Source organism: Lissotriton helveticus, chromosome 7 (genome assembly GCF_964261635.1).
Source record: "Lissotriton helveticus chromosome 7, aLisHel1.1, whole genome shotgun sequence".
In the NCBI taxonomy this organism is placed as follows: Eukaryota; Metazoa; Chordata; class Amphibia; order Caudata; family Salamandridae; genus Lissotriton; species Lissotriton helveticus.
This window is the reverse complement of record NC_136068.1, coordinates 1,524,728,254-1,524,743,771: the sequence shown is the minus strand read 5'-3', so window position 1 is coordinate 1,524,743,771 and position 15,518 is coordinate 1,524,728,254.

The following is a 15,518-nucleotide window of genomic DNA, read 5'->3' as shown; positions in this document are numbered from 1 at the left end:
TTAATTAGTGGACAGCATATACCAGGCCACCTTCTCACAACGGGTGATGCCATTGCTTTGCAGGTATTGTCTAATTAGGCACAGCGGGTAATTTGCGTGTTAGGTAATGCAAACTGCGTTCTCTCTGCTGAGCACAGATAATCCTTCTTAAACAAAAGTGATCTTAGTTTAGGGGAGTTAGCAACCTTAGAAGTTGGCCCAGTCGCTGATGGGGGTCACTTTAGGGAACCTGTTCTGAGAGAGTTCAGCAAATTTCCCACTACTTTGGCTTCTCTGAGTATGGCACAGTCATCAATGAAGCAAGTCTTTGCACCTAAGATATTTGCCTGGGCTGGCAGAGGTAAATACTGCTCGAATGGCCATCAGTTTTCTCAATGCATCCAAAAAGGTCAGCCAACTAGAAGGTCTGCCAGGTACAGCACAATCCAGGTTTTGTTGTTTTTCCCTTCAGAGGATGTTGAAGTAGAGGCCATCGTGGCTTCGGAGGAGTGGGTGGCGCCCCAAGAGGGGTTACTGGTAAAGCTTATCCCTTCTTCTCAACTTGCGATATGAGGGAGCAGGGCCGGCTTTAGAGCTGTTTGCACCTGGTGCGACAGTCTTTTTTGGAGCACTCCCCATCACCTCCTACTTTTTGAATCCCCTCAATACCACTCTAAAACAGTGCAACTCATCTCTGCATAAACTTTCTATGACATACATTTCATTTTTTTATAGCCCACACTATAGTTCCCTCACACTCTTTAGTAATCTGCATGGTGCACGTTCTTTGCAGCACTCACATTAACCCTCTACGCTCCTATATGACGAGTCAAAACTGCCACTAGACAAAATTCCAATCTCTCAGCAGTAGGAACATTAAGCAACAAGGCTATCTTTACATTTTTATGGTTGCCTGAAAACTGCTGGACACACAAGGAAGTTCTCATGCTTTTAAATCAGTAGCATTTTTAAACACAGGGCCCCCACCAAAGTCAGTGCGAGGTGTGTCTGCACAGGAAACACTGCCCTAAAGCCAGCCCAGGGAGGGAGGCCAGCATGTTTCTTCCTAGAGTGATTTTACTAAGAGTGTCTGGGTCCTGCAAACTGTGATGGAGTTCTGAATTTAATTCTGTGCTACCCTAATGCAAGAACGTTGTCCTATACACTATATTTTCAGAATCTCTTTTTGGTGCAAAAAAAGAAAAGAATTTTTAGCTAGTTTTCAGCCTTTAATGGTAGGCTGGTCTATCTACATTTCAAAATGCAGAAGATTCATCCCCTCACTGATATTGTTCCTCTGCTAACGTGGAGGAGCGTCGCCCAAATGGTTTTTTTCAGCACTATATAAAAAAAATTGTTATTATCATTTTATTTTCTCTTTTTAGTGCCCGGCTAAGTTTTGCGAGTCTGGCCGACCATTACAGTCATGCGCACTTTCCTTCTTCTTCATCCAGGCTGCATTGCAGCCTGGGTGGAGAACATGCCCAGGCCCCCAGGCCCCGTTTGAGTGCTGAGCCATGACGCTCTAACAAATCACAAAACTACATTTTGTAATTGGTCTACATTGCATCATTGTGATTGGCTCAGGTTCCTGCTAGTGTGAGAAGGAGAGATGCGACCCCGCCCATCACCCACTACTCAGAACAATTGGATGTCCGCCTACCTTATCGTTCCGGTACTCAGTTCTCACTGACATTTCCTGCAGTTTTCTTGGCAGGATTAGGTCCTTGAATTTACAGTTCATCCCTTTGGGCTCTTTTTGGCACCTTGGTGCTTCACCAAGTTCATGGGGCCAGTGGCAGAGTTCTTGAGAACAGAAGTAAGACTGATTGCCTAGCTAGACAACCTGCTCCTTATGGATTAGTCACTGAAATGGCTGCTTTCCCATCTGGGGATCACAATTACTCTATGTCATAGTCTTGACTTTGTACTCAATGAAGAGAAATCTAATTTAATTTCCCACCAGTACATCACTGGCGTAAAGCAACTTGGAGGGGCCCCCTCCCGACTCAATCAAGAGCTCTCCAGCCTGCGTATTGTGCTAAGGGGGACCCTAGAGCTTTGCTTCCCCCGCACCAGAGGAGCTGGAGGGGCCTACATTAAGACTACAGAGTGTTCAATCTGTGAACAAACACCTGCTGTCCAATCAGGCGTGCCAGATGGGTATTCTCTCCTGCTTCATTCAGACGATCTTCTCCTGCCCTCTATACTTCAGAGCCCTTCAGAGGTGCACTGACAGAGCTGGCCAAGAATTTCTGGTATCATTGCCTAGCCAGTGGAATATCAGTGGTGGCGAAACATCTCCCATGTTCTTCCAGTGTGGTGGTGGCTGGGAATTCCATATGCCTGGACGATCCCATCGAATTGCTCTAAGCCCTCTCCATCTTTCCGAAGGCTGATGAACAGGTAGGGCCCTTTCAAGGTAAACCTCTTTATTTCTTGCCTGAACTGTCAACTATAAAATGTCTGTAGTTTGCATCTGGATCCAGACGACTGGACTGTGGGTGCATTTCTTCAGGATTGGCGGAAGATGCACAACTATGCATTTCCCAATTCCTGTTTGATGGCATTAGTTTGGTTTCTAGTTCTCATTGAACTTTTTGGGGTTCCTGCAATCTTTCACCCCTACAAGCTGAACATTCTGCTGAATCGTTGAGGACACCTGCACCATCTAGTCAGTAATGTTTCTCTCTACCTTATAGCATGCAGGATTTCAAGGTTTTTTTGTTGGTCCCAGGCATTTTGAGACAATCTGAGGTCTTCATCTCCAGAGTATTTGCCGACAGTACCATCAAACGCTATGATTCTGTGTGGAGAACATGGGCTAGTTGGTCTCTAGGACAAGGTTTGGATCCCGTGGGGTCAGGACTTGCCCACATTGTGAACTTTTGGACCGCGCTAGCAGAGGAGGGCTTGGCTTACCATTCAGGTAATGCCCCTTGTGCAGTCATCGGCGGAACATTAGCCCCTTGAAGTGTCCCTCATGGTGGAACACCACCTGGTGTGTATGCTGCTACGAGGAATTTGTCTTTCCAGATTCAAAGAGTCCGAATAGCAGTTTTACATTCAGTCAGGCACTTGGCGCTAGGTAAGATTGCACCTGGCTGATTTTGTACCGGCCTGGCCTGTGTTTTTAAGTACATGCATAGCACACATATAGAAATGAATTAAAATATTTGAGAAAGGTGTAAATAATTTCAGAAGGATTTTTAGAGCACAAAAATGGATATTTGTCATGTAGGGCTGCCACCTATGCCAGAGCAAAATGCCAGCCATCTGTTGACATTTAAAAAAAAAAAATGTAAACAAGGACAATAAAAAGAAGTATTGGCATAGCCAATAGGTCTCGCCTTTCGGACCTTTTAAGGGTTTAGCTAGAGCAATTGAACATAATTAATGAAATGAAAATGCTGTATTTTACCGTAACACAGTTAGACAGAGGGAACCAGGAAATGACGCAACACACTGCACGCCGCTACGGCCTACAGAGTTGTACATTTTGTAAACTGATTCCTGCGAGCGTGGCATACAGAAAGGGCAGTGGCTGCCTTTAAAGTTAAAGCGCTGCATGGGGGCACTTTAACAGAAAAACAACAACAAATGTGTTAAAATAAATACAGGGAGCCGCTATAAAGAAATGAAACATCCGCCAATAAAATTAAAGTGCGGCATGGTGGTGTATAAAAATACTTTAGTCAAGTAATTACGGTGAGGGCGCCCACCGCGCTTCCCAGACCGAGGCTGCATTGATTGCCCATCCATCATGCACCCTCCGCAAGCATAATAATATTCAAGTAGCAGGGTGGAGGGTGAAGAGAATATGTAACAAAACAGAAAATTTCATCAATCTGAAAAGCAATAAAGAGATCCCTGCGAAATCCTGGAAGGCAGCAATTTTGAGACACATTATTCGCCTTTATAGAAAGAAACCTGGCCCTCCCATTAATGCTTTATCACCACACGCCACTAATTTACACAGCTAGCCAAATGACAGCACTCACGGGCACGTGATGGGGAAGAATACAGAGTGACGACATGCTCATTTTAAAGTTTCTTTCCTTCTCCATTCTTCTTGAGCCTTAAATATCACAGGGTTTTGTTTGCCTCACATGAGCACTGCAAGATATTTCAAGGAAAAAGGAGGGAGGCTGCAGAGGGGCTTCTGCAGATCATTAGAATGAAGGAGCTCTGACAGGTATGGAACGGGCTGTGTTACGTGCTCGCGCCACAGAGCATTCTAAAGCGCGTGACAATGTCTGCGGGCCTTTTACACAAGCGGCTCCCCATCCCCGGTGTCTGCTGGCTGATGCCCTGGAAGGTGTGCACCCTGGGCTGTGCAAGTAAGCGAGCAGCGCACCCCTCTCTCCCTCGCCCACACACACAGACACACTTTTAATGTGTCCTCGGATAACCCTGATCTTACTGATTATACATTTAGTATCAGATCCACCAAGCTCACAAAAATAAATACATAACAATAAAAAGTGAATTCTGGGGAGTGATGTACACATGTTGTAAATTATTTATTTAGACATTTGTCGCCCGAAGGTGAGACATTGGATTTTTTTTAGTTTTTCTCTGATGGTTTGAAAACTAAAAACATCAAGTGCATTGTTCTGTGCTTGTTTAAAGCTTATGAGAGGAGAGACGTACATTTCAGATACAGATTCATAACCGACGCGCAGTGTGACATCATCGCTTGATAGGAAATGTCATTTTTTTACATCTATAAATTAATCGACTCCATAAATACTCGAATGACTGTAATCAGTCGCTTGTATTAAATGTTTATTTCAGAAAAATGATCTGGTCCAGGTAACACATCATGCTGCGTGGGTTAACTAATGTGCAATAGCAATCCCTCTTTCATTAACCAAACTAACAAGATCTGCTTTAGAAAAGTCTGTTCCATAAAGTTATAACCAAAGACTGTTGTTTAGTAAAATAATTCACAGATTTAGTTAGCAAAATAAGTTTTTATGTTTAGAGAACGGCCTGTCCCTGTCAGATGGGGGATAAAATTGCTAGTTGAGGGAAACCTGCACATGTTAACGAAACAGGATGTTACCAGGGTGTGTGCGTGTTCATTCGTTCGTCCCAACTTCTTGGATAGTGAAAGAGTGAAAGTCTGAGAACCACGGCCTACACGAGGGGGAGAGACACTGCGTGGGAGACCAGCGCAGGCACGCTAATTAAAAACAGATTGTACCTATGCGCTGCTACTGGCTCCCGAGAGCAAAACGCTCTGGGAGTAAACATTTCACAAGAAGCTGGGACCGCCACACGCCTTTAGCCAATTGCATACTAAAGCCAGACGCAAAGGCCAATAGTGTGTGAGCACCACACGCACAAGCTTCTACACAAGCTGAAGTGATTCCAAGAGGTCGATTTCCAATGCAGCGCATGTGTGCTGCCATAGGCTCGACCTAAAAATAACAATGTACTGTAGCACCACAATACTGCCATACAAATCCAAACTCCCCTTAGCCTGCAGAGCAGTGGAGCAAGTGGAGCACGGAGAACGGAGCGGACCTGAGCTGTGACTGAACCAAGCCCGGTACCGTAGCCCCCCAACCGCGAGGATCGTGAGGACGCCGGTCGGCAAATCAGCAAATCACCAAATGCGGTCTCGGTGAGTCGTTTCAAGACCGGGTGAGGGAGGCGTGTAGCGTGGAGCGGGTAGCGGGAAGAACGCTCCGGCTCCAGCTTCGGCTCCCAGTTGCCAACTGCGGTCCCCCTTCACCCGTGGCTCCCTTCCCTCCCCCCCCCCTGCTCCCCCCTGCTTCCCGCCTGCTCCTGCTCCTGCTCCTGCATCCTATGCTGCCAGAGTCTCGGCGTCTCTAACCCACCGGAGCCTCACCCCTGTCTCCTGCCCGTTTTGGCATCCGTCTGCCAGGATGTGGGGGGGCTGAGGCTGCTAAAGTCTCTACTGCGGTGAGGGGAACAGGGAAGAGTGCACAGCCCCGAGGCAAGGCGAGGTCCTTTATTTATTGAATTGAGTGCTGGGAAGATTATAGAAGCACTAGAGCCAGAGGTGGACCTGGCATTACAGTGAGCGATTAGGAGTCCAGAACACAGTGCCTCAACCCTGCTGACAGCAGCCGCATAGTCCATGGATCGCGCCGTGTGAGAGGAGCGTGCAGGCGGTGACCTTCAGGGCGACAACCAGTATTGGCTCGATCCCAGCACGGATACACTGATACACTGTTTTACACCGCCGCTCTTTCCTGCCGTCAGGATCAGCCACTTCAAAGAGGAGAGGTGAGACTGTAAAGACGTGACGTGAGCGTGGCTGCCGATAGAGGTGGCCGCCAAGTAAGAGCTGGGGGGTTTGACCTAGGCAGATCCGACTAGGTCCGATTTTGCCGGCAGGTCTCCCCTGAGTGCTCCGCTCACAGTCTGCTCTGCTCCGCTCACAGCCTCACTCTCAGCCTTTCTCCGAGCCTTGTTTCTACGTCCCCCCATAGCCCTCTCACAGCCTACTCCAACGCCCTCATCTTTCCCTCCTCATCAAAATTAGACCTTAAAACCTCCCCATTCTTCTGTTTTCGACCACCGGCAGAGGAGCAAACGCATTAGCAAGGGGCGGCAAATAAGGAGGGGGGCAGTTATCTTCCACCTCTCCTTGGCGGCCCCAGGGTGGTTCACAGCCCGTAAACATCATCATGAGGTCAGGGAAAGTTAGGGAGCCCCCGGAGCCTCCGGAGCCAAAACCAAAGCCCAAAGCAAAAATGAATGATATAACTGGAAATGGGAAAGGACATAAGAAAATGAAAATGAATGCAATCCTGCCATTAGTACAGAGGTGAACTTTCCGCCATCAGAGCAAGCATCAGGGCTGAACCAAAGCTCAACAGAGCAGGGCTCGTTAGTGGTCTTATCATCAGAATCTGCAGTAAAGGCGTTACAATCTATTAAAAAGACCTACCAGCCCAAAATATATACAAAATTTGAATTCCTAAGGGACGTAGGCTCAGTCATCTTTTCGAGCAACAGCCACTTGCAGGGCTTGCAAACACCATTACTTCCAGCTGCTGTGAGCCCAGCATGCCCGTCATTATCCGCACCAGAAGCTATAAGCCCTTCGGTCCCGGGAAATCATTCGCAAGACCTTACGCAAGCTAGCATCGCAAAACACAGGAATGCAAACACTCCTTTGGAGATTTCAAGCGTAAGCGCAAGCAAAGAGACACCTAATTGTGCTGTCGAGCTTAACCGGAATCAGACAGCAAGGCCCCACACAACAGGGAAATCATGCTACCAACCCCATTGGACGATCTCAACGCCAATGCGAATGTGAATGAGATATCTGTCTCAGCACAAAAATCAGCGAACAGAACAGACATCTGCCCAACTGATAGTGCTTCTGGGAGAGGCCCACAGACAGGCCTACAGACACAAGAACAGTTCTTTACAAAGGAAGCATCACTCAGCCCGGCGCTGGCTTTACAATCTTTGGGCCAAACCCACAGCACCCCTATCAAGTCTCATTCAACGGCTGGATGTGCAATACCACCCACAGACCAGGGAATCCACGAGGCAGCTAGTCCACATGATCTCTGCCGCAAAGCAGAAGGCAAGGCTATAATGTCTTATCTCAACACACAAGAATGGGAAGACATGTTAGCAACCTACACACCAGATCACAAAGATCCCCACGCCCTCGATCCATCTTTGGTAGCCAAAAATATAAACTTGCATTCCAATACCTCCAAGGAGAACGAGCGGGGGAAAGAACAAAACACCGTAACGTGGAATTCACTGTTAAATACCATTCAGCTAGCAGTAGATGCATTACAATATCAATCTGGAAAAATGGAGCTCCAACTCACTCTCCTTAATACACTGGCTGTTTTCACAGCCGACATCGACGACAAGCTAGGCAACTTAAACAACTTAATAGTGAGAGCACAAACAAATATCTATCCAAGTTGCAATTGCAGTCAGGCACTGGATAAAGTAGCCACACTACCGACAATGTTAACTGACCTAATAGGAGACCTAAGGAACCTACATAGAGGAAATGCAACTGTAGAAAAGGGCCTCACTAAACATGACGATGGAGCGCAAAGGAAGGAGGAGTTACCCGGAAACAAAGCGGAGCTAATTGTCGAACACATTACCGCATACGAAGAAATAAGTCAGACGGGCCAGGAACTGCCAAAGAAACTCAACGGCGCCAACAAAAAAGGAAAGGGCGGAAGCAAAAAATGTATATTGAAACATCTACTTCCAAATACTTCCCAATCTTCTTTGGTTCGAAGGAGAAATCTCCTCCTAACATCATCAACGCCCATTCCACAGAGGGCGAAGATCGCTCATCCCCCAGTTCAACTCAACAGCAGCACAATACAACTTGTAATCTGCCGAATCAAGAAGGGCAAGGACTTCAAGGACTACCGGCAAATGACCAACCGGAACAAACAGCCACTCACAGAGACATGGCAGTAAAGACCAAACAACTCACACAGCCAAACTGTGACAAGAACATGACAATGAGGGACCTCGACGGCCATTTTGGAGCTCCAACACCGCATAATATGGATCCTCTGCTTCAAAGGGAAAAGGAACCACTTGAATCAATTATCAATCAAGATCTTCCATTATCACCAGCAAGTAACTACCCACTCAGGCTAAATTCTGAGGTTGGGGACAGGAATAGAGAGACTGGCCAAACGTTAAGCCAAACCCATGTGGACCACCTTAGAGACACGCTGGTTAAGACTATTTATCCGGAACCAAGCCAACTTGAGCATCCCCAAACAAACTGGTCTTCTGAAACACACATAACACCAAAGCAAATGCTCCCTCTCAAATTATCAACACACATAGCCAACCGGCAAGGCAAAGACACAACCCCGGCAACTCACGAAGCTCCCTCAGCTCAGGGCTCGTCAGCTCTAGCATTTTATACAACAAAAAAATATCAGGAGGAAAGAAGCACCAATCAAGTAACGGAGATGCTCGTCTTCCTTCCGGAGTATACGTCGCAAGGGCAGCATGATACGCTAAATCGCGGCAACATTCTCAAATTAATGGAACACATTCCCAGTCTGGAGGGAATAAGTTCGAATAACTTAATCTCTGTCGAATTCCTGCCTGCTAAAAACCCAAATAGTCCGGAGGCAACCAAAACCACTTGGTCCTCCAGCATCATTGCAGACTTAATTGCAGCAGAAGTGGAGCAATTTAGGTCCTGGGGCATTAAGCTAGTTCTTCTACCAAAACCAGCTTATCCCGCACCACTACAGAGGAGGACAAGTCCAGAATCAGTGGCAACACGGGCAAACACTCTTACTGTCCTCAGATGTGCCTTGGGTAGCTTGCCCACAAAAAGAGAGATTATATCGTGGCAATGCTCAGAAGACAGACCGAGGGCATCAGAAGCTCATTCAACAACAGGGCGACGGCCAATGCCGAAGGTCTATCAGACCCACACCCTTCCTAAGACTAAGCTTTTGAGAGGAAGCCAGCCAAACAACAATACATGCAGACCTGGGGGACAGACAGAAGCTACACTGAGGGGGGCCCCTCATCAAAACCAAGCATTTACAAAAGAAATACTGTCTCGAACAATCTTCTTACGCCCCGAGGAGGCCTGATGCCATCAACAGACAATAGACGATGCAAAGGGCAGGGTGCCACTTATATGCATCTGCTCGTGGAATATAAATGGCCTCGCATCAAAAACGGATGACCCGGACTTTCAAAAGTACATTTCTCGATTTGACATAGTTATGTTGCAAGAAACGTGGTTAACATCTACACAACACATCACGGGCTTCACTTGCTTTTCATCGGCAGCAACTAGAGTCAACAGATTTGGTCACCAGTCAGGAGGCTTGGCTACATACATATCTAACACAACAATCTCATCGGCAGTTCTTATGAAATCTTTCACACCAACAACTTTATCAGTAAAGATAAAATTACAGCTCGGCAACAAAGAAGAAGAGATATGCCTGGTTAATGCATATGTCCACCCCAAACACAGAGTCAAGGACTCCAACTCAATTTCAAACCAACTAGCAGAGTATGCCTCTCAAATGGAAAAACCACTCCTCCTCTTGACTGGGGATTTCAATCAAAACATGCTTGGTTCGTCAACAGAAGAAGAGGCTCTGGCTTTAAACAAAATTTACACCATACCTCCACAAAGCTCCCCGCTACGCAGGAAAAAGTATCCAAACAATGCTCTACTCAAAGACCTAGAACATCATAATCTTCGGGCACTAAACGGAAGATTCACCACTGACTCTCCGCCTGTAGAAACATTCTACTCACAAACAGCGAGCTCCATCCTGGATTATACATTTGCCAGTCTGGCCTTATTTCCCCATATCCTGGGATTCAGAATGGGGGACAAGGGCGAAAGCGATCATCGCCCCCAGGAATGCCATTTAACGGCAAAGACGCCCATTGCATTTAAGCCAGATAAAACGATAGGGGCTATTTATTCCATCAATCAAAAAAGACTCAAATGCACGCCAACCAATCTACCAACTCTGGCAGAAACTGCCCTCCAACTACATAACACGCTACAATCAAATGTGGTCGGGCATATCCAACACTGGGAGCTATACACTGAGTCTCTGCTACGAGATCTGGCAACCAAGCCCACCCAAAAAAGCAATCTTCCTAATAAGGGCACCAAATCCAACTTAAAAAGAGGACAGAGAGCACAACTAAGGTCACACAAAAAACAAATCAACTCCATTTTACGAAAGCTAAGATCATCTGCAAGGAATACAAACCTTCGGATAGAACTGAGGAAACAAAGAGCGGAACTCAAACGCACAAAATGGAACATAAAACAAGAGGCTGAAAACGAAACATGGGCAAAATTGTTACATGACACCAAAAGCAGTAATAGCACACGCTTTTGGCAATCGGTGAATAGGATTCTGCGTCCACAATATAAAGAACCAGGCTCGCACATTATGGAACAGTCATGGATTAACTATCTCTCCAGCCATTTCAACTACCACCTGGAACAGGCAGGAGCCCAAGAATCCAACAAAATAGAGCCCCACCATACAACGCCCTCGTCCGAGTCTCTGATTAAGAAGGAGCAAGGCCTACCCGAAAGCACTATGGTTGCATCAGCCTCTCAGCAAATAATACTAATATCAAAACAGATCCGCAAGGGCAGGAAAGAAGGCGCACCAGGTCCTAATGGCATACCGCCAGCTCTATTCAAGGAAAAGAGCATAGAATGGGCTACTATTATGCAACCGCTATTCTGGGAAGTCAGACTTTTAAATAAAATCCCAGAATCCTGGAGAGGGTCGACAATTGTCCCCATATATAAAAAAGGCGACAAAATGGATCCAAACAACTATCGTCTAGTAGCCCTTCTTGACAATGAGGCAAAATACTTTGCGGGTACTATCTTAGAGGAGATTGTATCATCGGCGGACTCTAATGAGATTATACCATTGAACCAGACCGGCTTCCGGAAAAACACTGGAACAACTATAAATATTCTGGCCATCTCACTAATTGCCGTTGCATATGTGCTACATTGATTTCAGTGCGGCATTTGATAACATTGAGAGAGACAGACTCTGGAGGAAACTGGCACAATGGGGAATACCGCAATCCACGTTAAGTATGCTGAAGCTTCTCCATTCTGATACCTGGGTGCAGGTGAAGCTAGGAGGCGGCACACATCTGTCATCTAAAGTCCGCACCACCAAAGGCCTCAAGCAAGGGTGCGTGCTTGCCCCAATATTGTTTAATTTGTATATGGCGGACCTACCAGGTATATTAAACACATGCAATTCCCATTCCCCGAGGCTGGGAGGGAAATCCCTGAGTAACCTTTTGTACGCAGATGATGTCGTGCTACTGAGTCATACCTACATCGGCCTCAAGCAATTATTAATCCAAATGCATAGTTATGCCATGGAAAACAAACTAAAAATAAATTTGAGCAAAACTTGCACTATGTCAATAAACATACATAAAAAGCCTCAGAAGACCTGGACACTGGGCGGCCAAAACATTGAGTCAGCTTCAGATTTCAAATACTTGGGAGTCATCTCCGACCAAGACGGTTCATTCTCACAGCAAAAGCTGGAAGCAAAAAGGAGAGCATCTTGCATTGCCGCCACATTAAAAAGCATAGCTAACCAACTAACGGGACCAATTCTGACTCCTTATCTGAAAATCATCCAGGCTAAGCTACTACCTTCCATCTGCTATGGCAGTGAGGCTCTACGTGGGAGAGATGCCAAGAATCTGGACTTAATCCAGATAAAACCTTACCGAACAATGTTTTCGCTCCCGTCCTATACATCGCCCGCCCAACTCAGGCTGGAATTTGGATTACAAAAACAAGCTCCTGCAAGACAGGGAGCTTATATTATCTGCTGCCACAAACTTCGTTCCGCTACTACTAACAGTTTAAATGTGCTGCTATGGCAAGACATACAAAGCAGGGACGCATCTCAGGCAAGATCTTATCTGAAGACAGCCTTGGGGGCTACTAAACTATCCACGATCTGGGATATGCAACTCGGCCAAAATGCGTTCAAAAAACTGGTTTGGAAAACTGTTAAAAGTCTTTCACTACTAGAGGATAAAGAGTCATTTGCTAAAAGAAATCATGCATGGATGACCATAAACTCATATAAATCCCTGACACCACAACCATACTACAGCCAGGGTTATTCCAAGATAATAAAACTGACGTTTTTGAAATACAGACTAGGGGTTTTGCCTACTAGAGAGCATTTTCCACCATGGCTCAGGAGTAACGGCCACGATGCCTGCACCTTCTGCAATACAGAGAAGGGTGATATACTTCATATGACTTGCCTCTGCCAAGAGTTTCGGCCAGCACGCCAACAGCTCTTAAAGGACCAGCTTAAACAGATAGGATCTCGCACCAGAAGGCAAGCAGTGCTGGCTTGTCTAAACCCTGCAAACACAAAACTGAACTGCAGGTATGTAAAGTTCCTTGCGCTACTTGAGCAGAAACTGCCCAAAAACATTACAAGGTAAACATATAGACGCCAAGCAGAACTCAATGATATCTGCTTCTACCTAAAAAAAAAATTTTTAAAAATGCATCTGGACATTAGATTGGGCTTTTACTGTTTGCTCTTTTAATGACGTTTTAATGAAACAATTTTTCTTATGATATTTTAATCTGTTTTGTAAAATGTTTGCACTGGTTTTAATTAACTATGCACAATAAAATTACCTTACCTTACCTTACCTTACCTTAGCCTGCAGAACCCCACCCTCCCTCCACCTTCTCCTGGAGAATTCACAAGGCAGCAGAAGAGCTCCGATGTTCTTGATACACTGCATCAAAATTCATGCTCTCTCTGAGGGTGCAGAGCTTAGCCCTATAGTCATTTCATTTCCCCCAAATCTTCAGCCATTTCGTTGGACATCCCCTCCCCTTATAGACCACTCTTTGTGCAATCATGCACCAGTCCATGTTTTTCTTCTAGTCATTCTGTAGCTGTGCTAATTCGCCATCTGATCACATTTTATTGTGTGTGTAATACTTTATTCGATAGACATTTATCATAAAAGTACAAACATACAAAAATATAAAAACAATCCATCCAAAGTACTACAATTACATCCAGAACAACGAATAGCAAAAATAAACGTCAGTAAAAACAGTTTAAAAACCGTTAAAAAAAGGTGATTATACATGATCCAACAATCTAGAGCGTATTATCCAAGCACCCCCCAAATATTTTGCCACCCCACAGATGATATACATTGAAACAGTGTTGGTTGTAATAATACGGAGAGCTGACTTATGATCTTTTACACCCAACTCTCTACATACAGGTTTCAACCATTTAGTCCTAGCAGATTTATAAGCCGGGCAGGCAAACAAAAAATGACCAACGGTTTCTTCTGGGCATTGGCAACCAGGGCATTTTAATTCAATCGCCCTCTTAGACTTCCACTTTTTCAAAAAAAATTTAAGGGGCAGTGTGCCATACCTTAGTTTCAAGAACAAGGTTCTATCTCTTGCTACTTGTATAAAATCCATAAATGGTTCCAACTTCATAGATGGTTTATGATTAAGAAAGTTCGTCTTTAAGGTCCCCAGATTTGAGTTGCAGTTGATCTTGGACTCAACCCAATCCCAATATAGTTTCTTTACAAATTGCTTTGCAGGGGGGGCTTGGGATGCCCAGGACTCCCCCAAACCTATTGATTTTACTAGTTTCTTAAGGTTGTTAAGCCACTTTATTTGGTGAGAAACATTTAGGTTTATTAGCTCGTCCAACACTCGGGCGTACCCAGCTAGTTCCTCAGTTCTTCTAAGACGTACCCAGAATAACAGTGGCCTTAGTTGGACTTTGTCCGAAATTGATTTTTTGCCCAGGTCAAAAAAATAAGGGTAGCAAGGGGGTAGAGGCTGGAAGTGAGACTAAATCTCTAAGAAACGTATTTTCCGCCATTGCCAGTGCGTTAGTATTTTCAGCACCCCATAATTCGGAGCCATACACTGCCGAGGTCAAGGCCTTCCCTTCATAGACTACCAAGGCAGGGGCAACCGGTCTACTAATCGAGAGGCGCTGGTTCTTCAATATTGCACCGGACACTCTTTTAAGATTTAGAACCATTTTTGAGATCTGCGAATCCCAACTCATATTCTTGGACAGCCTCACCCCTAGATAATCAAATTCGTTAACAACCTCTAAGGGGGATCCACACAAAGTAAGACGAACATTCCTAACCTTTCTGTTTGGGGTTAAAACCATTAGCTTCATCTTCAGAGTGTTAACTGTTAGCCCACGATCATTACAAAAGAGAGAAAAGCGGTCAAGCAATTTTTGGAGACCCTTAGGGGTCTTGGACATCAAGAGGGTATCGTCAGCAAAAAGAAGTGTCGGGGTTTTCTCCCCTGCAAGGACAGGGGCATCTGCCGGATCCTCCCTCAAATGGTCCACCACCCCATTTATAAAGAGGGAGAACAGTGTCGGCGCCATCACACATCCTTGCCGAACCCCCCTGCAGACTGGTACCCTCTCTGTCAATTGACCCTGGCGCCCCCATCGTATCATAGCATAATTGTCTTCATGCAGTTTGATAACAAGTTGCAACAAGGAGCTGGGGAACCCCATAGCTTTTAAAATCTCCCACAACTTGGCACGTGGGATAACGTCGAAAGCGGTTTTCAGGTCAATGAAAGCCAGATACAAGCAGCCCTTGGAAATTAATACTGACTTCCAGTAAACCGCACAAAACCGGAAGACGTGGTCCATTGCTCCAACATTCCGCCTAAAGCCCGCCTGGAAGTGGGTGAGAATATTATTATCCATTAGCCATGTCTCAACACGATTTATAATGACCCTGCCAACTACCTTTTGGATAGTATCAATTAAACTAATTGGTCTGTAGTTGGCAGGGTCCTCTCTGTTCCCTTTTTTAAAAATCGTGATCACCTCCGCCCCTTTCCAAGATTCCGGGACGGGATGGCCTAACTGGACAAGAGTCATTAAATTAGCTATATACTCTGCCCAGATTATGGGGTCATGTAATAGAAGATCACCGGG